At 38.8% G+C, this 24,759-nt stretch overlaps 1 long non-coding RNA gene across 1 annotated transcript in view; it reads left to right on the top strand.

Annotated features, from left to right (window-relative positions):
- LOC309607563 overlaps positions 1-24,759 on the top strand; it is a 736,883-nt gene that overhangs the window by 547,418 nt on the left and 164,706 nt on the right. The window lies entirely within an intron of this gene.

Below are 24,759 nucleotides of genomic sequence, written 5' to 3'. Positions count from 1 at the left end.
TTCAACTCAATTCTGACACTAACTGGAATTAAAGCAGACCCCACTGGTTAAGGGTTCAGTCCCACAAGACTGCCCCCCACATCAGACGCCCATCACAAACACTAGGTCCCCAGGTTACCTACAACTGCTGTCTGACTTGGCTACAAGTCGGAGTTTGCCATGACCACCTCCTTGGATTCAGTCATTTGCTAGAATAGCTCACAGAACTCAGGGAAGCAGTTACATTTACAATTTTTCATATAATAAAGGATTTGGTAAAGGATACAGATGAACAGCCAGATGAAGAGATACATAGGGCAAGGTCTAGAAGGGTTCTGAGCATAGGAGCGTCTGTGCCTGTGGGGTTGGGATGCACCACCCTCCTGGCAGGTGGATGTGCTCACCAATGCAGAAGCCATCTGAAGCCTGTAATTTTGAGATATTCATGGAAGCTTCATCACCTCGGCATGTACAGTCATTAACTTGATCTACAGTCCCTCTTCCCTCCCCAGAGGATGGGAGATGGGGCTGAAAGTTCCAAGCTTTTAATCATGGCTTGGTTTTTCTAGTGACCATCCCTCTTCCTGAACCTGTCAAGGAGCCCAAGAGTCGCCTTATTTGAACAAAAGACATTCCTATCACCCAGAAAATTCCAAGGGATTTGGGAGCTCAGTGTCAGACACTCCTATCCCTGAGGAAGTTACAAAAGTCTTAGGAGCTCTGTGTCGGGAATGGGGTCGAAGTCTAACTGCGAGAACAAAAGATTCCTCTACACCCCTCTTTACAAGGGGCTTTAGGAGCTCTGTGTGAGGAACTGAGGGCAGAGACCAGTATATATTTCTTATTATTTCACAATAAAAAAGTAAAGAATGATAACTAATCATCAGAAGTCTATATTTGCAGAGTAGAAATCTGTGTACAGTTTAGGGCCAGTTCTTCTCAGAGTACACCCCATGTCCATGCGGAAGCAAAGCCTAGTTTAAGATTTTTCTGAGATTTGGGTAAATTCCAAGTTCTGGAAGCCGTAACTTATTGGGTATCAACCCCCCTGTCTTCTTGTGATTCTGAAAGAAATGTCAGAAAGCAATTTACTAGTAAATTAGGGACCACCATTCTGCCCCCAGGAGATGCCCCAGGAGGTTAATCAGATGCCCCTTTTTTTGTCTCTGAGAAGTAGGGACAGGTGTCAAATTGGAGGGCCTTAAAGGAACCCTCCAGAGCGAAGAGGAAACTGCTCCCTTCTCTGTAAACAGCAGAAGTCCCGCCACACCACCCCTCTCCTGCTGAACAATGAGACATTGTGGATCGCTTAAAGAACAGTACCTAACTGCAAAGGGAATAAATTAAATTAAAGAAAATAAATACCAGTAGGCCAAAGCCTGGGGAGCTCAGAGGCATTCCATAGAAAAGCTAGGGAGGAGAGTGGCCGGGTGACGGGGAAGGGACAATGCCTAAAGAAATGACAATATTCAGGGAGCAGGGCCAGTTTCGTTATGGCAGCTAAGTAATTTCAAACTACAAAAGGAATTTCAGGCTTCAAAACTCCAGCTCCCAAATAGTGTTATAATTAGTATTATTTTCAGATTAAAGAAAATACCACTTTTGTGTAATAAATTGCCTCCATTTTAAAAGCAAAAATAATATATTTCACTTCATAAAAAAAAAATGCCCAAACGGAAACATTCTTACATTAATTATTTCACTCTATTCAGAAAGCATATCCCTGCTTGCTTTTTATTATGCCTTCCAGCTCCTACTTTGAAAAACATGTTAAGAAGCTGGAAGGTATTTTTTTTTTTTAAATGAAAGGAAAAATGAAAAATAAATAATCTTTGAAGCAATTAGAGCCAAAATACAGAATGCATAAATACACATGTACATACTTCATTATTTGCCCCCTAGATTTAACTCCCATTTTCTCCCACTTCCCTTCTTGGCACCAAAACACGAAGCATCTTTCTTTTCTTGAGCTTCAACAGCAGGCAAATGTTTGCCCCAGAATTGAGTCAGATTCTGTTCTGTGGATTGATTGGCAAGAGTTTTCATAAAGGGGGTGGGGTCCCCAGAGGGCAAATACATAATTTTCATAATGCATTTCTTCTTTTTCCCCCGGCCTAGGAACCTCAGTCTATTTCTGAACCATTTTGTCTGAGAGTAATAATTAGCAGCACATTGCAAAAGACAAAACAGCGTCGTCATGGCTTCATGGGGTCTGTAGTCGCTCTTGTAAAATTACCAAGAATATAATTTTACTGTGGGAACAAAGAACATATGTAAAGTAAATATTGTTACAGCTTTTAGAGTTTTGGGAAGAAATTTTTTTTAATTTGAATATTATATAAAACCACGGGAAATAGAGTTCAAAATGGATTCTCTTGGTGATTCCCTTTACTCCGTTGACTGTGGGTGAGGTAAATGTCACTTTGTGGGAAGAAAGCTTGAGTGCAGGCCTTTCTAATGGTAGAAAATTGAAACACTGGAATTTAAAACACCTGAAAAATTAAGATACCCTCCCCTGCCCCGCCTCATCAGTGTAGCCGCAATATCTGGAAATCAGCCCCCAAATGAAAAACAAATATGCTTCCATCATTAGCAGCCTTTCATATGGAAATATTTCAAATTATATTAATATTAAATATGATCTTTAAATTTCATGTGTCTTTAATGGAAATCATAATAAGAAGGTAAACATAAATGTGTGATAATATTACGTATTCGTACTGGGATTGAAATGTTGACAGTGCCCTGTATGTATATCTCAAGAAAGGCTCGGTTCTTTTTACCAGATTTGGAAGAGTGTGCTGATCTGATGGTGGTGCCTAGCCTGGCCCAAAGGCAAAATCAGTGTGTGTTTTGGAGACCAGTCTTCTGATAACATCACCTTTCCGAAAACCTAGCTCTGAACCAGAAAGCCTCGGCCCTGTGCTTTCACTAGGTGGTTCCAGAGACTCTCATCAGGCATGAGGCAAAGCTTCCTGATTCAGATTTTCCCCCCAATGCTGACAGGGCCGGCGATCTGATTAATCATCCCATAGCACATTAGTCAGAGCAAATTAGAAGTGGGGGGTTGGGGCGGGGGCCCCGAGGCAAGGACAAAGCTGCAGATGTGAGAGACAGCAACAAGACAAAGCAATAAAACGACTGTACAGTACTTGATGGTCATTAAGATGAGCCTGAGTCATTCAGGGAAAGCTAAATTACGCTCTTATGCTCTGCCTAAGAGAGAAGGATAGTGTACCAGGAGTCCGCAGACCTGGCTGAATATCACATTGGCCTACAATATTCTGGTTCAGTCGGTCTGGGGTGGGTGTGCCCAAGAACATGCTTTTTAACATGAGTGTCGGGGAATTCAGGTTCTGATCTCCAGAATGATATTTTGGTGCTTCTAATGTCATAGACAAGGAAACTTGGGCACATAAAGAACTTCCCAAAGTCCCCTAACTAGTAGTAAGTAAAAGAACCAGCATTCCAACCCAGGCCAACTCTAGCCAGATTGTTCCAGGCTTCTTCTGCATCTTTTAGCTCATTGGAGCCTTAGGTTGGCTTGACTCTGGGCTTCTGAATCTACTAACCCAGTGGTTCTCCAAGTATATCACCTGGAACCTTGTTAGAAATGCACATTCTCAGGCACCACCCTAACCTTGTGAATCCAAAACTCTGAGGGGGGTGGGCGCAGCAAGCTTTTTAAACAGACTCTCAGAGAGATTCTGATACACCCTAAGAGATTCTGCAAACCACTGTACTGACTCATTTCAGATGTAATTTAAATAAACTTCAAATACCAGGAGGCATAAAGTATTTCATTTGGCAACTCTCAAGAATACCCAATCTTCTTGGTTTCTAGAAAGGGCATCTGTGTCCCCAGAACTGTCTTTTTGTGCATTTCAATCTTCAGGTAGGGGTCCTTTTCTCCAAGTCTGAGGTATACCCTTGTTCTTAGGTCCTCTTCTTCAATCGGCCTCTTAAAAACTCTTTCACAGGAAACAGTCTCTTGAGGACACCTTATCAGTCAGAGTTCTTGATTACAAAAAAAAAAAAAAAACAGAAACCAACTCTGGAGTGACTTGATCAGAAAAAAAAGTCATTGGAAGGATAGCAAATAGCTCATAGAGTCAATCAGAGGGAGAAAAGAGGCCAATAAATTGTCAAGGGACTAAGAAGGTCTACTCAGGATACATCTGAAGTCACACCCCATGATGCTCCCACTGGTACTGGATATTTATCACTGCCCCTGGAGGACTCACAGCTCTGCCAGATCCCATGAATAATTTCTAAGCATCCATACCTTTTTGCATCACTCACTCAAGATTCAATGTTCCAAGAGAAAGCATCCGGTTGGCCAGATCTAGATGGAATCCCCAAGTTCCAGCAGCTGAAGAGCAGGGAGCCAGACTCTCTCTGTATACAGTAGAGTTGTCTACTATGGACTGCTAGTACCTGACCCAGCAGCCCAGAATACACAGTCCCAAAAGACCATGTACAACCGGAATTTTTACAATCACACATAGCTTGGGTTCATAGTATTTCATTCATATTTTTCCTAGTGGAAGTGAATTCATATATAAAGTTTTCCAAAATCTTTGGGATGCGGAACTGATATGCTGTGAGGTTTTTTCTGTTATTTACTAAGCTGCTAACTCCATAATCTTTCTAACCATGGAAAGGCAAACTACTTCTCAGCTCTGAGAATCTATGCATGCTTTTGAATAAATTAAAGCCTATCTCAGTCATCAGTGTTTCTGAAAACCAAGATCATTCCCGCCACAATGGATAATTCTGCTTAATCTTAAATCTTCTGTACGTGAATAATTTGAGTATACCATCTCTGCACCTTTCCTATTTATTTATTTATTTATTGAGCAAATGTTTTGGAGAGCCTGTTGGGGGTTAGAAATAGTACCAGGTAGTAAGAATATAACAATGCTGAAGTATACATACTCTACCCTGAAGATGTTTCTAGTCTATTTTAAGTGTTTATTTAGTAGTATATATTTTTCCCTATCTTTCTTTCAATCAGTATACATTGTAGCCTTAGGTTGGCTTGACTCTTGGTATGGGAGGAGTGGGTAGAGATCTCACACGTTTCTATTAGTTACTCGAATTGATCTTGGTTCCCCTCTCCTTTCCACCCCTTAAGATCTTACCTCTCCGACCTTGCACAGGGCAGGCAGGAAGTGAGAATTCATGCCCTTCCCCCAAGCAGCCATTAATCAATAACGGATGGGCGCAACTGTATAATCTACGTCGCTTTCCACCTGGTGAGACAGGCTCTGAGGCTTCATTTCTGTAGTGAGTCCGAGAGTTCCCCAGTGAGATTAAGCTCCAGTAACCCATAGTGGTTACTGCTAGATAAGGACCACTTTGCTGCCTGTCTCCTCTTCCCCATCTTTCTTCCCCTCTCCTTCCCATCATATTTCCTGGGACCCCCTCCCAAATAAACCACACTCACTGGAATCCTTGTCTCTGGGTCTGTTTCTGGGGGAACCCCAACTAAGACAGAACTCATGAGCCCAGGAGATTAGAAAATCACTAGTCTAGGGGCAGACAATCAAATGAGAAATTTCAGTTCTCTCCCAATATGGTCAGTGTTCTTAAAGAGATGGTCCTAGGAAGGCACCTGGGGAAGGGTTTTGTAAGGAAAGTGGAAATGACATCCAATCAGTACCATTAGAAAAAACTAAAAGACCTCACCAGGTTAAGAAAGAAAAAAGAAAAAGGGAAAACACTGAACCCAAATCTTTTAAACGTTTTCAATCTCTTCTCTTCCCCTAATGTCTTTCCTAAAGTCAAACCCTCAGCAGAGGACAGAGGAAATCTACAAGCATTATTTATGTTTGATGAGGGAGAAAGTGACATCGGTCCTACACAATATTGAAAGGCAGTGCCTCATCCAAGGCTGAGCTTCGTGAGACACTGGGAAGCCATCCCGTCATGTGGGTGACAAACCAGCCAGCAGAGCAGGGATCTAACATTTCGTGTTTGCTTGCCTGCCTGCTCGATGCTGAGTGGAGTCTAACGTGGCAGGAACTGTTTGTTATATTATTTACTATGTGTCTCTAATGTAACCTTTTTATGTGGATTGGCTTCCTACAGAGTGAGGAGACAAATCTACTCCCAGAAGAGACGTTACAAGCATGTTAGCTGAAATGTTGAATAATGGTAAATTCCTTTGAGTTCCTTGCGACGTTCTAATCCACCACGATGAAACTTTCATGTTTTGTCAGCTATTGTAATTTTGCTTTCACAAATGCAATACAAATTCTTCCCGTATAAGTGACTTTCAGGTGTAGCGGTAACTTTCAGGAAAATTCTACTATTGTGATTTTAGGTGGCATGTGTTTTAGGAGCTCTATAAAACACACACACCTAAAAGGTTTATATTTTAATTCCTTTCATTTTAGTCAGCCGTAGACAAGTTTTAGTCTAGATTTTTAAATAATTGACTCCATTATATTTGATAAAATATAGGTTAGTTCTGAAAGCAATAGGTAGCACTTACAGAAAGAGCTTTTTTTAAAAAAAAAAAATCTTTTAAAAAGCTTGTAGACCTGAAATAATTTTCTTGTCCCTGTGAGGCAAGTAAGAAGCTCCAGAACCCGCAGCTTTCATGAAAGGAAACTGAGGCAGGGAACTGGGAACGAATTGTAAACACTGAACAGAGAGGAATTTAAGGGGCAAGGGATCTCTGTGCAGCTGAGCAAAAGCTGCTCTGTGGTACACACTTCTCATCAGCATCTGTTGACATTAGGGGAAACGTCCAGGCTTGTAATAATTGCAGAGGTTAGAAGTTGTAATTAAAACGACATAAAATTAATGGATGGACTTAGAAAAATTTATGTGCCCTGAAATAAAAGTATTTTCAACTAGTTGAGATTTATATCTGGGACTTGTCAATTTTGTGTGTGGGTGTGTCATTTTTAAAATGAGGTAAGTATGCAATTATTTAAGTGGGCAAATATTCCCAATTTCTCTGAGCTACTGGTTTGCATCAAAGCAGGACAAAAGAGGACCATCTGGGCCACTCTCTTGTAGGTCTCTACTCTGAGGCATGATTATCTTTTGAAAAACAGCTCTATCTTACCCATGACAAACCACTGGAATTTGGTTAAACCAGTACCTTGGAGGATTGCAGATTGCTCTGCCATTTCCCAATACTGGAATGAGTGTGCCTACTTTTCTTCAACTTAATTCTCTTCATTTTCGAGGCTTGCCCAGAAAAAGAAGACACATAAGTGACCAGCTGGGTAGTATGAGGAAAATAAAAGAAGGTTTTCTCCTCAAGATAAACATTTCATGAAGAGGGGAGGATGTGGTTACAGGATAGGAAGGTGGGAAGTGTGTGTGTTGGACGCAGAGAGCGAAGCGGAGGGGAATAATTCACATTGCTAGCAATAATAACTACTGCCCAGTGGTTTTCTAACCAGATTTCATTTCTCCAGTTATTCTCGAACTCTGATCTCATTATGTTTTGATGAACCACACAGCCATTTTCCCAGCCCAGGTAAATTCCTCTTTGGCATTTTAAACATTTTCTATATAGTGGTTCCTTAAAAGGGTTTTTAAAAGACTATCTTTAAGGATGAACCTGTCATATGATCCCAGCTTTCAAGTGTCTGAGATGATGAATAAGTGTTAAGATTGTTAAACTTTTTAAACATATTCATTATCTTCTATAGTTTTTAGTGCAAAATCAAAACACACGTATGTAAATGTCTTTCCTTGGACCACTTAATGGCAGACACTTTATGATGTTAAATGTATATGAATAGTAATGCTGTAGGAAAAAAAAAAAAATCCTTCCCCCGTCCCCCAGTTAAGAAAACAACATTTTCCAGATGGAAACAGGTTGTTCAGGTGGTTCAGAATCCGACTGGTATTTCCGGCGAGGCTGCATTGGAATTCCGAGTGCAGGGGTAATCACGCCTTGCTAAAAGAGGGAGCTATCTTCACATCTCAATTTGCATAATTGATCCAGTATGAAATAAGTCCTGTAGCAGATGAGTACTCTGGGGATTCCTTGTCTATCTCAGCATGCTCCAGGTCTGGGGGGCGTTAGCCATCAAATAGATGAGTGCGTGCGTCGCCCTTCCTCCTGGCTTTCCTGGGAGCTCAAGGAAACTGCTTAAACTAATGATAAAATAATCAGAGGCATAAAAATGTTTCTTTGGGACAGATTTGACATGTTACAATGATGGAGTGTTTACGACTCAGAGTCACCCCCAACCACGGCCACTGTTTTATTTAGAGGAAGCAGGCAGCGTAGGGAGGCAGGCAGCTGCAAAAGTTTCCTACCAAGATGAAAGTCGTGAAATTCCTACTAAACGTGGCTTGGCTATCAATGATGAAATGGGTCCGGATACTTGGGGCTGTGGCTCACAGAAGCACCATTGTCCCCGTCTCTCATCAGAATATTTTAAGGTCAGGTTGCAATTCAGACACAAGCAGGTGGAAATCTCAATAATGAGATGTGGTGATGTTAGCCTGACTCTGCTGTTGGGAAAACTCCATGGTGGTGGTTGGTTTTCATTTTCTACAAGCTATTTATGGTACATGTTTAGGAACCAGAATCTTGTAGGGCAATGAGACCGATCCGATATACACAAATGTGAAAAGAAAAGAAAAAAATACTTTTGGGGAGCTTCCAGACCATGAATGTTTGTCCACAGACTTTGAAAAAGTGATACCGGGGTACAAATATAAAATCGCCTACCAGTAAACAAAGCAATTAAATTATTTAAAGTGTAATTGTCACACACTCATAAAGTGTAATGAAAATGACCTTGATGTGCACTTAAATTAAGGCGCTTATCTGGGGCCTGAGAAAATGATGAGGTGAGACAAGGGTGGAAGATGAGTGCCCTTCAGGCACTGCTCTCCACCCCAAACAAGAGAACAACACTGATGAGATGGTCATTGAGGAGCAGAGAGACCAGAGGCTGGCGTGGTGTGTGCAAAGGGCAGACAATGGAGGACGTTACTAGCATATGAGAAAGCTTAGAATTTATCCTATATATACCCATACAGAAGTAAAATAAACAAGGAAGCAAAAGGTCTGATCAGATTAGCCTTTTAGAAAGAGTTCTGCATATGCAGGGTAACTTTCTCAGGGTGTGATTAGAGGAAAAGAGTGAAGGAGATGTTTCTTACTGGAGTGACTGGGTGAAGAGTGATGTTATCCAAGGTCTTGGGTAGGAAGAGGAGAAGATTTGAGAGGGGTGGTACTGGTTCACTTTGGATCTGATGAGTTTGAAATATCCTTGGAATATCCATGTAGCGATCGATATCTAGCAACGGTTGACTGTACATGTGAAAAAAAACCAAAGGAAAATATTGGAAATGTTGACTGAGAACTTCTCCAGAACTGAAATGATAGTGATTAACGTGAAGGGGAAAATTAAATGATTAATATCTGCTGAATACTTAAAACAGTTTCTGGCTCATATTATGCTCTCAATAAATGTTTTCTCATCATGATTACTCTAATGATACTCTCCCATGAAGTTGCTTTCCTTGAAAACACTTAAGTCGGTAAATACATATTATTCAGTTGTGTGTTTGATTGATTGAATATCTTCCCCATTAGAGGGCAAACTCGAGGGGCAGGGGCTACGTCTCTTTTAATTTTGGAATTAAAAAATTTTTTTCTTTATTTTGACATAATTTTAGACTACCAGAAAAGTTGCAAAAATTATACAGAGACTTCTTGTATGTTCTTCCCCCATTTTCCCCTGAAGTTAACATCTTATATAACTGTAGTACAATTATTAAAGTCCAGAAATTAAGCCTGATAAACAATACTCTTAACCATAAACCTTACTTGGATTTCCAGTTTTCCTACATGTGTCCTCTTTCTGGATCAGGATCCAATCCAGGCTCCCACGTTGCTTTTGGTTGACCTGTCTCCTTAGTTTTCTTCAGAGTGTGACAGTTCTTCAGTCATCCTGTATCTTCCATGAGCTTGACACTTTTGAAGGGTACTAGTCTTCAATGTACTCTCCACTTGGATGTGCCTGGAGTTCTCTCATGATTATAGGTACATTTTTGGCAAGAGTGCCACAGAAGTGATGTCATACCTTATCAGTGCATCCCATCAGGGGTACGTAATGTCCAGGTTTCTAATTACTGGTGGTGTTCACTGTGATCTCTTGGTTAAGGTGATCTGTTAGGTTTCTCTGCTGTAAAATTACTCTTCTATTTTTGATCATCCTGATGTTTTCAAGTCTTAGCACAATGCCTGGCCTATAATGGATGCCTAGTAAATATTTGTTCATGAATGAATGAATGAATGAGTGCTGATTGACTAAATTTCTTTCCTCAAAGTCAGGCAGCTGAGCAATGCACTGCCTCTCTGTTTGCCCAAGCCCACACAGCCCCTGCTGAAAGAGCTGTCTTTGTTAATTTCCCAGATTTTTCCCTGAAAAGAGCAAGTTGGTGCCTCGATTCTCCCCCCTGTATACATCTAGCCTGAACTTGCTAAATGTACAGATTTATCATTATCCTTTTGTGGGAATGGGACCCCAATTCACTTTGGTCAAGGATACCAAACGGGGGTAGCTGGGATGCGATCTCATGGTTCGGGCAGTCAGAATCAGAAGAAGCCAAAGGCCATCTTTTCATTTCTTTCCTCTGAAACATTTTTCTTTCCATAACGGTAAGGGCAGAGTCTACATTGCAGGAATTCTCCAATGACAAAAAGTTCACAGGCAGGAACTCCGGTAAGCTCTGTCAGGCTTTTGCATAAATGCGCATGCCTTCAAAGATAGTTAGTGTAAATGTTACACATTTCTCCATTTCCATAGTTGAAGGGGAAAAAAATCTACAAAGTTCTTGCCCCAAATCCTAATTTACTCAGTAATTAATCTGAAATGAAAGCTGATTTCTTTGCTTACTCCGACAAATATTTTAGAACAAAGGGGTTACTTAATTTTTTTTTAACTGACTCGCTAATCTATTTTTGATGACACTAATCTTTTTTGGCTGGAGGCAGTGGCTGAGTGGCCTCCCCATCACCGTAGTTCAACCTAGACTCCCTGGAGCCAGAGGTTCAAATCCGAGCCGGGTCACCCCAGCGGAAGGCTGATAAATTGAGTGCCTGTGATGTAGTCCTGACAGGGCAGTGATCTTTCAGCAGAACCCTTGAAAGCTTAAGTTTTTTCTGGACATTAATGATCCCCAAATAAAATAGACCACAGTATCCAAAGCCTATTTCTCATTAGTCCTCTAACCCCAAATGCATGAGAGAATGTTTATGATAGAGGAGGAGGTTAAACGTGTTGAAAAAGACAAACTGTGCCAAACACTGGAAGATCCCAAACAGGTGTAATGGGAGGCAAGTCTGCTGGGAGCCATGACAGCATCCAGACCTCCAACCTTCTCACCAGCGTTAGGGAAATCCTGAGCCTTTGGACATTACATATTCTGAAGCAGTCAGTAAAATATGTTTGGAAAGCATGAGAAACACGTGTGTTATGGAAACGTAGCCCCCGTGGAAATGGTGAAAGTGAAAACCGTGGACCAACCTCTACACCCTGTCTTAATTCTGCGTCCCTTTATGATCTCCACTTTCACCACCACTCACAGGTGCGCCCGGGCAAGCACGGTGAGCTAATGCGTGAGCAAGAGGTGTACAAATGTCACCGTGGTACATCGTTTCTTCACGTGTTATTCAGTAAGCATGGGATCACAGTAAGAAAAAAAATCCAGCCTGCTTGCCGGAGACCGGGGGTGAGGAAATAAACACGTCGGTTTCACTGCACCAGTTCCACCAGTGAAAGTGGTGCAATTTGCATTGCTCTTCCTTTAATTGTATTACGTACTTACAGACACACGCACATATGCACACACATTTCTAAATATTAAATAAGTGATATATAAAGACATGTACAAACAAATCTAGTATATGCACATTCACACACATATTCTCTGATCTTTCTGGGTTTATGTTTTCTACATGAAACGATCCACAAAATAATTGCTCCTAATCAAAAGTCTAATACAGTCATGTTATTTACGGACTTTAAAAGTAGTTATTCAATTATTCACTGAATTTAACTATTCTCCCTAGGGTTTAACTCATTATTTTTTATTCAACAAATGCTGATCAACTTTTCTTATGTTCAGTGTAGTACTCTATTCATTTTGCCTTTGTTTATGCTTTGCCATTTGTACGTGTATGTGTGTGGGTGTGTGTGCACGGACAGATGACAATTCATCACACGTTAACCTTCTAAAGGGCGAGGGTGATGACCAGAGAAGAATTAAAAAAAAAATGTTGGCACATTAGTGAGTTCAGCTCCAAGAAAATCAGTAAAGGAATTAGATTTTAATATTCCAGTGATGACCAAACAGAGACATTAAAGAAGGTACCAATGATCTCTCTGGACTACCTTTGTCCTAGAGTCAGTCCAAAATGGAGTAAATTGTATTTACAATGGAAAGCGTTTATTAAAGGCCTTAGGGAGAATTTCCTGGCTGTGAGTGTAATAGAAGCTAGAACATTGTCTTCTCTTTTCACAGTGTAGGTTCTTCCATTTTATGAGCTGAGGAGAACTAAAGAGATTATCTCATTCATTGCCTCTTCATCTTTTGAGGGGTCATCTAACCCTTTTAGAATCTAATTAACACTGTAGACTTTCCTCCTTGGAAAAAGTTCACAAACAAAATGTGGTATGATATTTCCACAGGGTTTATGGATACCCTCCTTAACCCCACCTAAAACTCAAGGTGATGCATTCTTGATCTCATTCATTATTCCCATTGTATGGATAAATAAACTGAATCCCAGAGATTTAGTAATGTTAAGTGTTTCCCCTCACCAGCCCCAAATTCATATGTTGAAGTCCTAACCCCCAGTGCCTCAGAATGTGACTCTATTTGGGGGTAGGGTCTTTAAAGAGTTAATTAAGTTAAAATGAGATCAGTAGGTTGGCCATTAATCCAATATGGCTGTCGTCCTTAGGAGAAGTGAAAATTTGGACACAGACCTGTACGGAGGAAGACAGTATGAAGCTACAGGGAGAAAGCAGCCATCTAGAAGTCAAGGAGCGAGGCCTCAGAAGAAACCAGCCTTGTAAACACCTTGATCTTTGACTTCTAGCCTCCAGAACTATGAGAAAATTAATTTCTGTTGTTTAAGCCACCTTGTCTCGGGTACACCATTATGGCAGCCCTAGAAAATAATCCAAGTTACTTAACTAATGGTAGAACCAGACGTGGGATCTCTTTCCTCAAACTTTCTTCTCATCCACTTCTCTTTCAAGTGTTGTATGTCTTTGAATGGAAACAGACCTACTGATCTTCCAGGATTACTATTCTTCTGCCGACTCTATGGTACTATTCACTTAAGAAGTTTAAAATGCCTTTGGTCAAATTATCTAAACACTTGTAAAAATAGGGGAAAATGCTATGCCTCTGGTTTATTAGTAGTCTATAGTTGTTTTCTATGCTAAAGTTATTTTTACTATTCTTTATAACTGGTGAGTCCCCCATCTCAACTCCTGAATAAATACTTATAATACTGAGATGTTTTAGTATGAATCCTTCTCCATAATAGCTCAGAATAAGTCACTGTAATTACTAAAAGCACAACTGAGTATAGAAGCCCATCTAGAAGGGCCTCATCTTATCACGGATGTGGTTACACTGTGGGTAGAGTTTAGTGGGTGAAAGCCAAACTCCAAAATAAAAATATCTGGATTTGAATTCTTGGTCCTCAAATAGAGTAATGACCTTGGGTAAGTTTCCTAGCCTCTCAAAGCCTCAATGTCTGTATCAATAGGATGGAGATAATAGTAGTACCTATCATATAGGTTTTTATGAGGATTAAATAAAATAAGATATATTATCTGCCTAACACAGCATGCTCCCAAGGTAAACATCTACTACAGAAAAATGTAGAAAATATATACATATATAAAAATAAACTTAAAATTAATCATAGACATAGAAAAACCCAAAACAAAATGTTTTTTAAAAAACCATGAATTTGTGTTTTAAAAAATCATAAATAGGGTTATACGAAGCTTTTTAGGCTGTGCAGAAAAAGTCCAAACCAAAACGAAAAAAAAAAGATAAAAGTGGACTTCCTCAAAATTAAAAACTTCTGCTCTTCAAAAGGCACTCTTAAGAAAATGAAAAGCAAATTACAGGCTGGAAAAGTATATTTTCAAAATGCGTATCTGATAAGAGACTTGTATCCAGAGTACATAAGGAATTCTTACAACTCAATAAACAGATGACAATTGAGTTTTTCAAAGGGCAAAAGATTTGAAAACCTATGAATGTCACATAAACAGATGAGAAAGTATTTAACATCATTAGTCATCAGGGAAATGAAAACTAAAACCGCAGTAAGGATCTACCAGATGGCGAAAGTGAAAGAGACTGACAGTAGTACACGTTGGAGAGACTTTGGAGCCACTAGAACTCTCGTTCACCACTGATGGGAAAGTAAAATAGTACAACTTTGAAAAACTATTTTTCAGTTTCTTAGAAAGTCAAGTATAACACCCACCATGTTATCCACCTATTCCGCTCCTAGGTATTTACCCAAGAGAAATAAAACCAAACATCCACACAAAAACTTGCAGCACAAATGCTTATATAATAATATCCTTGTCGTGATATTGAATGCTCAAGTTGGAAGGAATGAGGGACTCCAGAGAGGCCAAAAAAATCTTTTGTGGTGATAGAAATAGTCTGTATCTTGAGTATGACTGTGTTTCATGAATACACACGTCTTTCAAAAGTCAACAAATTGTGTATTTTAAGTAGCTGCAGTTTTTGCATGAAAGTTATACCTCGATCAAGTTTAAACAAACAAATAACACCAGCTCAGGAGTCAACGCACCCAAGCATGAGTCCCTGTTCTGTTCCTTTAAACTATTTGAAAGTTACTAAAGTTTTGGGGCTCTGAATAGCCATGGAACAGATGATCTCTAAACTACTGTGCTTATGTGAAATATCATCACGTTTTGAATCAATCTATTAATAGTGCATAGCACAGACACTGAATTCAGACTGCTAGGGTTTACAGCCTGGCTTCACTAGTGCCTAGCTGTGTGATCTTTGACACGTGACTTCACCTCTCTGCGTAGTGTTTCTTGATCTGTAAGATGAGACTATCAGAAAGAAGAGTATATCAGTAAGAAATTAATGTGTTGCTATGTGAATAGTATTTAGAAAATTGCCTTTGGTTTCACTCTCAGGAAAAAGAATCAAGCTGTATATAACTTATAAGGTGCTGCATCATTTTGGCCCTTACTTTCTTCTCTTGTCTCATCTTATTGCCTCCATGTGCACTCTGGTCACAGTGGTCTTCCTTTTCACTTCTCTAATGTATCATGATCCCTTCCATGACCATGATTTTAAATGTCATCTATACACTAATGACTCCCCAATTTTTCTCATCAACTATGAACTCTCTTATGAGTTCTAAACTCATATGATCAACTATCTACTTGACATCTTCACTTTGATAGCATATAAGCGTCTTAGATCTAAACTGTCTCTCTTGAGTTCCATTCCCTGAAGTAGACTCTGAGACAAAAACATGAATGTGGTTTTTTAAAATGGTTTTCTCTTCCTCATACGACAAACTCAGAATTGTATATATATCCTGCATCCTCCCTCTCTGCGCACTAGCCTTACCGACACACACCCTCTCACTGCCAGTATTCTCCTATTTTATGCCTCCATGACTCTCTTCTCCCTGTTCTCCCAATTGGACTTTCTTCTCCTAGCTCCACCCCTCACTTTTCCCATTTGAAATCCAGCTTAAGCATTACCTTATTTTGAATCTTTCTGAACTGCTTGCCCTATCCCCTCCCTCACAGGCAGAATTTCTCTGTTCAAACTAGTGATAGGTTGTAGCTCTCATTCCATTGTTCATTGCATATCTCCTAATATCAATTCATGGTTAAAGACTGCTTTTATACAACTCTCAGCATGATGCCTGGCACAAAGTATTATTAAAAATTCTATATGTGCAACTTTGCAAAATCCAACACTTTGTAACCTTTGACAAAATTAGTCAAAATGAATTTATTTTCTGCTTTTTTTTTTTTTTTACAAAAAAGAAGCTCCGGAGTTTCTTCAATATTAACCAAATCATCAACATATGATTGGAACAATTTAAAATGCATGAAATTAAGTAGTTTCTGTCTCGTGTGAATATGCTTTGCCCTCATAGTTACAATATGGGTTCCACCAAACTGCGTACTCTATAACGAGGTATTCTTTAAATATTTGGCGCTTGAAAAATTTAACGTAAATAGCACGGGCTGTACACCAGTCAAGGTAGTTTAAATTGCTCAATATGCCACTGCTATTTGGGCCACTCTTTAAGATTATGGAATCCCCAATGAGGACACTCGGGAATCTTCATGTACCTTCTGGATTATTTATCTCCCATCCTCAAGGTTAATTCACATGAAACAATTTCTCTTGTTAAATGCCAATTTTGCCCTAAGGTATGAATGTTTAATCCTCATGAAGGTAGTGGGGGTTACATGTGTGCCGTGGCTACAGTCCCTTAACTAATTAGTGGTGAGAGGATGTTAATAAGAGAGTGATTTATATAATACTAAAGATCGGCCAAATACAGTAAAATCTAATTTAGACCGACTGGTGGAAAGCCAGACTTAACTGGTAGAAAAGTAAGAATTATAGAATATTTTTAAAGAAAGTATATATCCTAACTTTCCACCATATTTGGTAATTCAAAGTACTTCTCAAGCTTTAACGGACCAGAGGGCATCAAGTGTTGCCAAGTAGAGATGCTTTTGAAAACTCCTTTAAATGAATACATGAGAGTGATTGGGATTATCATTTTGTAACATTTTTGAACATTAATTAATATTTTCAAGTTTGAGACTTTATTTCCCTGAACCTCCTGTAGTCCTGCATAATTTTTTTTTAAACATCTTTATTGAAGTATAATTGCCTTACAATGGTGTGTTAGCTTCTGCTTTATAACAAAGTGAATCAGTTATACATATACAGTATGTTCCCATTTCTCTTCCCTCTTGCATCTCCCAGTCCTGCATAATTTTACTTACATTACTGCATTGCGGAAAAAGCCATTCACTGACTTGGCTTGAACATTCACTTGAGCAGTTCTACTTTCTGGGGACCTGAAAAGGCAAGCAAGTAGCTCTTAGCTTTTCCTGGGCTTACAAATTAGCTTGTGAAATCAGACAAATAAATACAGTAAAAACCCAATGATCATCGTGGTTCCGTCATTATTTGTATACAACAAATATTTATAGGGCGCTTACTGTAATTCCACTCGCCATTCCAGGCTTTGAGGTACAAAAAGTGAGCTCTGTAGTCCAGGTTAGTGTCTGGGTTTGGTTTGAAGAATCACAGGAAGTCATTAGACAGTTGTAATTAACAAAATATGATTTGTATTTCTGCGCAGGAGGTGAGGGGAATACGGGTAGGCTGGACCAAAGGTGCAGAGGGTTGTATTTATCATATTTCTGGGATCATCACACCCTGCCATCTCGGACTATGTGAGTCTCCTTTTTCTTCATTTATATTTGCATTCCCTTTTATTCAAAGGACTCACTCCCATCCTTCTCTCCACCACAGATAATCATTCTAATCCATTTGATACCTCTTTTTTATTAGTATGTGCTCTCTTAAAGCATGCATTGTTGTTCATTCCCTTTACATGTATTTTTATGCATATAGTACCACGTTACATAACTTCTTCAGGCTTTCTTTTAAAATGAATTTTTAAAAATATTTATTATTTTATTTATTTATTTTGACTGAACCAGGTCTTAGTTGTGGCATGCGGGATCTTCCTTGCAGCACGCGAGATCTTCCTTGCAGCACACGGTATCGTTTTAGTTGCTGCATGAGGACTCTTAGTTGCAGCATGCAGGCTTCTTAGTTGCAACATGCATGTGGGACCTAGTTCCCTGACCAGGGATCGAACCCAGGCCCCCTGCATTGGGAGCGCAGAGTCTTACCCGCTGGGCCACCAGGGAAGTCCCCTAGGCTTTCTTTTTACTCAGCACGGTTTTATTAATATTTGCCAGTTTGTTTGTGCCTCTGGCTGGTTGCTTTTGATGGTTGCACAGTATTCCAAAGCGTTAACCCATTGTAAATTTTATATCCTTTAATCGAGCAATGAACAAGTAGATTGCTTCCAACTCTTCACTACCATAAAACTAAGAGGCACGTCCTCATACATGTTCCCTTAACAACCTGCATTGAGACTCTCTCTGGTATATATATACCTAGAAGTGCAATTGTCTCCTTATAGAGTATAAATATACTTAACTAACAACTCCAGAATGCCCCCCAGGAAAGGTTCCTCCTGTTTACACTCTCAAGAGAAGTGTCTGGGAAGTGTCCTATATTCCCAGACTCTTGCCAATAATTTCATTATTTAGCTGTCTAATTCTTGTCAATATTTGAATATGGGTATCTTGATATATGTTTGTCAACATTTCGAGTTTTTAATTTTCTGTAGTGCCTGTTCATATCCTTTACCTATCTTTTCATTGGTATTTCTATTTCTTGATTTGCAGAAATTCTACTTGTATATCTCAGTATGAGTCTCCTATCAGTTTTGGACATTGAAGACGTATTTTTCCAATCTTCCACCTCTCTGTTAACTTTGCCCATTACATCTTGCATTTGAACAGATGTTTAGATTTTGTAATAATCAAATTTATGATCTTTTTACTTATGGCTTACACTTTGGGGGCACTTATTTTAGAAATCCTTCCCTAATTTAGGTCCTAAAATTGTTCTCCTACGTTGATTTCTACTTACTTTACATGTTTACCTTTCACACTTATGTCTTTCATCCATGTGGAGTCCACATTTTCATATAGTATTACAAAGGGATCTAGCTGTATTTTGCTCCGTGTACCTGAGCTAAATTTCCTAACATTATCCAATAAACAGTCTGTGTTGATTTATGGTGCTAACAATAAAATGGTAAGTTTACTGAGCTCCCAATATATACAATTATATGTATAATATATATAATCGGGGCGGGCAATCGTTAGAGGCAGGAAACTACAGAGACAGCAGTCCTCATCCCTAGCCAGCTCCTTGATTGTAGCTGCATTCTGCAGGCATAGGGGAACAGACTAAAAAAAAGGAACAAGGAAGTCATTATACTATATATAATATCCATATATAATATTAATTATATATATGTGGGACTACATAATGTGGAGATATATATACACACAGATACGTACACACATATACATATACATCACATGTAATATATGTAAGACCACATTATACAGTCCTATATATATATCTAAGGTTCTGTTAATTTTTTTTCTGTATCCTTTTTTCTTCCTTTCTTCAAACTTAGTAATTTCTATTGCTCTGTCTTAAGTTTATATAATGTTTCTTCTGCTGCTGTTGGGATCACATTGCAAATTTTTATTGCATTTATTGTGCTTTTCCACTTCAGAATTTCTATTTATTTTATTGATTCCATGTTTCTATTTAGATTCCCTCTCTGTTCATTCACTAACGTCATATTTTTCTTTAATCATTAAAAGTGTTTCCATTCTTGCAAGGTAATTATAATAGCTGATTTGAAGTATTCTCTAGTAAATTCAACATTTGGGCCTATTCAGAGTCAGTATTTTTTTCAACTGCTTTTTTTTTTTTCCTGAGTATGGACTACACTTTCTTGTTTGTTTTCTCGTCTGGTAAATTTTGGTTGAAAACTGAACATTGTTTGCAATGTTTACATTGTTTACAATAGCAACTGGCATCTTCTTTTGAAGATTATTGAAAATTTGTTTGTTTTTTAGTTGTTGAAGGAGACATTAAACTTGTCTGGATTAAAAGTGTCCACATTGACTCTTAGTAAATATGCGATTGCTGATATCCATTTTATGACTTCCTTGTTGCTTTTTAAAAATCTGTTCCCAGTACCTGCAAAATGTGACTAAAACCAAGGAGTTGAAATACTTAGAAATTAGGATTGCTCTCTTTGTAGTCTGCTTCGAGGAATCAGTCCCTAATTCCCAGCTACTCAGTCAACTTCAGACTCTGTATTCTAACATCTCAAGCCCATGCATTTCACCTTTCTGTCACTAGGGTTTCAAAGGGTTATAGTACACAGCCAGTTAAATATCAAACTACCAGATCAGGTTTCATGTATTTCTGTCTTTTAAGACTGTATTTCTCTGTGGTCTCTGCCTGCTTTCTTAAGCATCTCCCACCCTCACACTTCCCCTTAGTTTAGCTACAAGTGATTTGGTTTGTTTATGCTCTGTTTTGGGGAGTGGGTCTCATATTTTCTTAGGTTCTCACAATTCTCATATTTTCCCTTTAGATTTCCAGCTTCTTTCCTACACCTGTAGTCTGATCTCTGATACCTTTAGCCAGTATGCTAGTTTTTCCCCCTGCCTTGTTCTCAGCCATAGCCACGAGAGTTAAGCAATGTTATTAAACTGGAGACTCTCAAATTCAAATTCTTATCTCTTACAGCTGCAATACTTGAGATTAAACTCTCCTCTGGTTTCTGTCTGCTTGCTCTTAGATGTTTTTAGTGCCTTTAAGTAGTTTTTTAAATATAATATATTATAGTTCTTACCTGAAAGGGTGAACATAAACATTTCACTTCTCCACCATTAAGAGAAGTTGACTTGCAGTTATTTTTATGGAAATTTGTTTCCTAGCCATCTGGTTTGCATTGTTTCCAGTAAGAAGTCAACAGAAATTCTTATCATTGTTCTCCTATACATATTTTTTTTCCTGTGACGTTTCTTAAGATTTTTTTCTTTACTGTTCGATTTCAATAATTTGATTATAATGTGCTGAGGTGTGGTTTTCTTTTTTTCTCCTGCTTGGATTTACTGAATGTTTTGAAAATGTGAGCTGATATTCTTCATCAAATTTGGAAAGTTTGGGCCATTATTTCTTTAAAAAAAAATTTCTGCCCCAACCTCTTTCTGGGACTCCAGTTATGTGTATGTTAGTCAACTTGATATTGTTCCACAGTTCCCTTAGGCTCTGGTGTGGTGTTTAGTTTGTTTTGCTTCTTTTTGCCTGCCATGTGCTTCAGTTTATATTGCTTCTATTACTATATCTTCACATCCATTGATCTTTTCTTGTCTAGCATCCAATCTGCTGTTATGCTTGTCAGTTAATTTTTTATTTCAGATATTGTAATTTTATTTCCAAAAGTCCTGTTTGGTTCTTTTCGTAGTTTCTATTTCTCCACTGAGAGTCTTTATTGTTCACTCATTATGTTCATAATTTCTTTTAAATCCTCGAAATATTCATAATTGCTCTTTTAAAATCCTTCTCTGGACAATTCCATCATTTCTGTAATTTCTCAGTTTTCAATTTAATTATTTTTCTCCTCATTATGAGTAACATTTTCCTATCCATTCCTGTGTCTATTAATTATTTACTTTACGGTGGACGTTGTGAATGCTGTTTTATTATGTAGATGTTTAGTATTTGACCAGTGGCTCAAGGGGATCCCTACACAGATATTTTAAGAGCTTGTGCTTTGCCCGACTCTTTTGTCAGGAACCCATATATTCCAGTCATCTCAGAGCCCCAAGCTCAGTTCTTTGTCTCCTCAGTTCAGCAGAATTGCCCTACTCTGGGTTTCCTCACCCTGCACCACAATCTGCAAGTGTCTTTATGCAGAAAGGATGACTATGGGTCTCACCTTGTTTGCTTACCTTCTCTCAGAGATCATAGTTTAGTTCTGTGCTACCTTTTTTCCAACATCTTAAAACAGTTATTACATACATTTTGTCCCATTTCACAGTTGTATACAGAGGAGGGGTGGTCCAGTACAGTTACTCTGTCATGACCAGAAACAGAAAAATGTTTTAAGTCTTATATCTCATTAATATGTAGATAAGCCTGGTCCCAGAGCCTGTTATGGGGCTAAAGCATATAGGAGAATTAAATTATTCCAGTTAAAGGGAGAAGAGTACTCTGTGGGTATAAAATCAGGTTGGCCCTGGAAAGAAGAAACTTGGATTAGATAAACTCTCAGGGCCTTCTCAAATTCTAGATTCCATATTTCTACACTTACTATGTAAGTTAGGATACTTTAGGTTACAAATAATAGAAACCAAAGATCAAATTGAATTAAACTATGAGTAAATTAATTAGTGGCATCAAAGGCTTCAGGACTGAATTGATCCAGGGATGCTGTGAGATTCATCTTCCCATCTCTTTAGTCAGTTTTCATCTAAGTCTAATTCTCCTCCTAGTCACATGATGACTGTCAATGCCTTCTGGTCATATCTTTGTTCCTTTATGTCTAGAGGGAAGTCTTTTTGCTCTCAAGCAGAAGTCCATAGCTTCCCTCTGACTAGGCCAACTCGAATCATATGTTCATTCATGAGCCAACTTTGAATTAGTATACTTCTTTTTTTTTTAAATAAATTTATTTATTTTATTTTATTTATTTATTGTTTTTGGCTGTGTTGGGTCTTCATTGCTACGCACAGGCTTTTCTCTAATTGTGGCGAGCGGGGGCTACTCTTCATTGCAGTGTGCGGGCTTTTCACTGTGGTGACTTCTCTTGTTGCGGATCACAGGCTCTAGGCACGTGGGCTCAGTAGTTGTGGCTTGTGGGCTCTAGAGCGCAGGCTCAGTAGCTGTGGCTTGAACGCTCTAGAGCGCAGGCTCAGTAGTTGTGGCTTGTGGGCTCTAGAGCGCAGGCTCAGTAGCTGTGGCTTGAAGGCTCTAGAGCGCAGGCTCAGTAGTTGTGGCACACAGGCTTAGGTGCTCCGTGGCATGTGGGATCCTCCCGGACCAGGGCTTAAACCCGTGTCCTCTGCATTGGCAGGCAGATTCACAACCACTGCGCCCCCAGGGAAGCTCCTGAATTAGTATACTTCTAATTCAAAGAAAATAGAAAAGCTTTGATTAGTGCACTTTTCTAAGCTAATCATGTGACTAGAGAAATGTGATAATTTTTATTGTTTTAAACAAATTAGGGTTCATTCCTAGTGTTGGGCCTGGTGTTGGCAGCATTCAAATCACTGGGCAGCAACATAATGGAGGAAGAGACAGTGGATATTGGGATGACAGCTCTAATGCCCATTCTAATTTCACTCAAAATTTTGAAAATATACTACTTTTTCTTGATGGCATATATGCTAATGTGTTTCGTATAGCAAAAATTGCTTTCAAAATCGTAGGTGCATTTATCAAGATGACAGAGGGGCTCTTAATTATTAATATTTTGAGTGGAATAAAACAGCCTTTAAGATATTTTATAACAAAAGATTCGTTTGTAATCCATATCCTGAAATTTGTAGTGGTTATCTCTGAGTCAAAATTATAATGACTTTTTCTGGGAGTCCATATTTTGTGTTTTTCTATCTTCTCCTACATTAGGCATTATTTCTTATGTAATTGGAGAGAATAAAAAAATCCATTAAGATGATGCTAATGGAGTTGGAGGAGGAAACAGTATTTTAGCACTAGGAGAAACAGTCATTGTTATAACTGAGAACCATGGTTCATGGGCTAAGCTGACCTAGGCTTATGGCCTAGATTTACCATATACAACTTCTGTAAAATGGAGCTAATCGCATGGTACCATTAATTGAATGGATCAGGCACTTTGACAAGCCCTATCATAAGCAATACAATTTAATTCTTACATTAGTGTGAGATAGGAGTCTTTTTTTCACATTTCACAGGTAAGGAAATGTAAGTTCTGAAAGATGATATAAACGTCCAAAATAAACCAACCAGTAAGAAGAAAAGCTGATTTGAACCCACATCTGCCCAACTACAAAGCCCTTCCTCTTCACCTCTGTTCACATGAGTCTGATACTTTGATGCACATCAGAATCACCCACAGGGCTTGTTAAAACATAATTCAGAATTATCAATTCAGTAAGCCTGGGTCTGGCCTGAGAATTTGCGTTTCTAACAAGTTCTCCGGTGATATGCCTGCTGCTGGTCTGAGGACCACATGCTGAGATCCGCTGTCCTACACTACGTTTTCAGTTACTGTGTGTGCTCAGTGATACAAGAATTTTAGCATAATCCTCATACATGCAAGTGTTAACTGTTCTTTATTGGGGTGTTTGTTTCCTAATCCCTTGTCTTGGTGATTTTTGCATTCTAGTAAGGTCCTCAGGTGTGTAAAGAGGCTTAGAAATCCTCCCTCAAGTCATTATTCCTAGTACTTTCCTCAGTCCAGTGCCCTAAATGGTTTTCTAGTGGTCTAAAAGAGTTAACGCCCTTCCCACTTCATAATTTAATTTTAGGGAGTAAATAAGCCACAAAACAAAATCTGTGATCATATCAATCCATTTACCAGGGTTTGGAAAGCATTAAAGTAATTTATCACAAAATCCTGTCACATGAATGAAAAGCTCTCTGTAAGCTCCTGGTTTCATTTTAAACTTGATTTTTCTCCTTGTTCTGCAGCTATATGGGTGGGTTGGTAATAAATTTGACCTGTGGGGCTTTATTACCTTAAGGACAGCTTTTCTCTCTCATTATTGTATTGGGCTTTTCTACCAGCCTCAAGGTTTGGTCAGGAAGATCACATACAGCCTGGGCCAGAGATGCTGTATGCAGTGTACTGAGTAGCAAAATGTGTTATTACCTTCTGAATGTTCCATTTCTCAGATAAATTGTGATGTCATCTTAGAAGGAAAATGTGATCACCTTAACAGTGGTCAAACCACCCTCTAGTTATTTATCATCAATCTAGTTAGATAGCATCATATCATCCTCTAGTTAGTATATGTCTGACTAGAAGATAAAATTTTTTTTTCCCTAAAATAATTG

The sequence above is a fragment of the Balaenoptera borealis genome (assembly GCF_965194805.1).
Source record: "Balaenoptera borealis genome assembly, chromosome: 12".
In the NCBI taxonomy this organism is placed as follows: Eukaryota; Metazoa; Chordata; class Mammalia; order Artiodactyla; family Balaenopteridae; genus Balaenoptera; species Balaenoptera borealis.
The sequence above is the reverse complement of the archived record's forward strand: the minus strand, read 5'-3'. Positions and strand labels throughout refer to the sequence as shown.